Source organism: Solanum stenotomum, unplaced genomic scaffold (genome assembly GCF_019186545.1).
Source record: "Solanum stenotomum isolate F172 unplaced genomic scaffold, ASM1918654v1 scaffold20702, whole genome shotgun sequence".
In the NCBI taxonomy this organism is placed as follows: domain Eukaryota; kingdom Viridiplantae; phylum Streptophyta; class Magnoliopsida; order Solanales; family Solanaceae; genus Solanum; species Solanum stenotomum.
In genome coordinates, this window is record NW_026026170.1 from 27,867 (window position 1) to 30,177 (window position 2,311).

Below are 2,311 nucleotides of genomic sequence, written 5' to 3' on the forward strand. Positions count from 1 at the left end.
ACCTCAAAGCTTGCTAAGTGCCTAAAACTTGTACATGATTCTGGATTTAACATTGAGACCATGATAGTTTGAATATCAAATTCCTGACATAAAGTTAAACATTCTTGTGCAAACCTTTGGCTTTCAGCTCAAATTTTAAAGAAGACATTTATGATTAGCTTATATTAGGGAGACCCCATAAATATGAAAAGGGAATCAAATGTATTTGTTGGATAGTATTTTTACCATTTTCTGTTTAGTAGTAAAAATAAGACTAGGTTCTAAATATAGTTCACAATGGTATTCTTCACTTTGGCTAAAGTTAGATCTTATATGTCCTCTTTGACCTTCAGGTTCCTCTCTATGTTGTCATTAAAAATAAACACTTTCAGCATGCATTATTGCTCTTTGAATGATTTTCAGAATGTTATATTTGTTTATTTGAATGTTATTGAATGTTTATCCATTAACATAGTATAATTCCTTGCTTTGTCTATGGATATGTGGAACTTGATACCATATATAAACTTTAATGGAAGAATATTATATATGTATCTTACTTTCATGTGAAGTTTTATTTTTTTTCTTTCTATTTTTAGGGATACAACTCGTGTCTCTTTGGTTGGATTCAACATCTTACTCAAGAATCATTATTCTTTTAAGAGTATTTTCATGTAAGCATTTCTCGCTTGTAAGATAAAGTTATAGAGTTTTATCATATTAATAGAGAGGTAAATGTAATACATGTGAGAAGTAGTAACCAAGTTATAAATGTTTATGTTATTATCATGTCGTTTCAACAATTATCTGCATTCTCTTAATGTTTCAGACGTCGTAATTTGTTATAAATTAAAATGATGTGATCTCGAAGCTTGTTAGTGAGCTCTAATAGCTTTGTAATTCATGGTTAACAATGCACTTGAGCTTCAAAGGAGGTTTGAAGGAAATATATCAAAACTTATAGAATCTTACACAAGTCTATTGTGTGAAGCTTGTATCCCTTAGTACACGCCACTTCCCTGATATCTTTTCCTACTATAGCTTTAATTTTACATGTTACATTTGATCATTATTTCTAACAATGAAATACAACCATGTGAAATTTTTGTTTCATTTTTTGTAGTGTTTAATGAAAAATTTATCGATTTAATTAATTTTGTGTCAAGCTTAAAAAGAATTCCAACTTTTTTTTTTACCATAACAAAGATTTGACTTCATCTGATTGCCAAAATGAGATGTAAAACTTACTGATTTGCCAGCCAGAATCTCTCCAAAACATTCCTTTCATAGTAATATCGATGGCTGTCTACAAAAATACATAAAAATAAACTTGCCAGGTTACAAGTAGATCCAAAAGTTGGCACTCAGCTTATCACTGAATGTTTGAGGACTTGTTAAGGATAACACCTTCATGTTTGACCTGGAACCACTTCATTAAATCCTCTTTAGTGAACCTGTGTTGAATCCCTACTCGAGACTTGCAACTGCGACGACGGGCAACACGGTAGCCAGGATGCTCCAATACAACATAGAAATCCATTCCATAAATACCAGTTGAAGGATCATATTTAATTCCAAGATCAATGTTCTCCTGAATACCAAACCCAAAGCAGCCGGTCTCACTGAAGTTCTTTCTCAACAACTCGTATTCCTTAACTTTCAATCCCCTCTCAATAAGCTGCATAGTTTTCTCCCCTCTAACAGTCACACATCAAGCTATCTTTTCATTACGCCTGATTCCAAAGGACTGCATAATGTACCTTGCCTTAGAGAAAACAGGGGATTGGCTGTTAAGTTGCTCCAAGACATTTGCTGCTCTAGTGAGTCGATCTCCACTCTCACCGAGGGAGATGTTGAGGACAAGCTTCTGGACGTTGATATCCCTCATGGGGTTGCCCAACTTTAACTCTCCTATTTCTCTTTTTTTCTAGATTGTGGTGAGGCATCTCTTTCAAGTCTCTGTGGTAATTTTTGTTCTTACTGCATCATTTTTACTCCTTTCATCATCGCTATTGACATTTCTTGACTTCTCATTCATAGGTTTCGTTTCTGTTTCTATATAGTAATAATAGGATAGTTAAAATGTTTTATACCTGCCCAAATTGCTTTCTAGTAAACCGTCTCTATTCAGATAATGATGTGTGACTATTAATGGTAGATTGGTCAGTTATGGACTTGTAGCGAGCTAGCAGTGCTTTTATCGCTAGCTTATGCATCATTAGGCATGAATTATTAGGACTAACCACATGTTGATCTACGTCTTAACCTTGTATTAGGGATTTCTACATTGTTCTCTTTTATTTTCTTATTCTTCTAGAACCTGACCTAGACG

The 2,311-nt window shown here is 33.7% G+C and overlaps 1 pseudogene; it reads right to left on the reverse strand.

The window, feature by feature from the left end:
* Positions 1–1,246: 1,246 nt before the first annotated feature.
* Positions 1,247–1,876, reverse strand: LOC125850913 (60S ribosomal protein L11-1-like; annotated as a pseudogene).
* Positions 1,877–2,311: the final 435 nt, after the last annotated feature.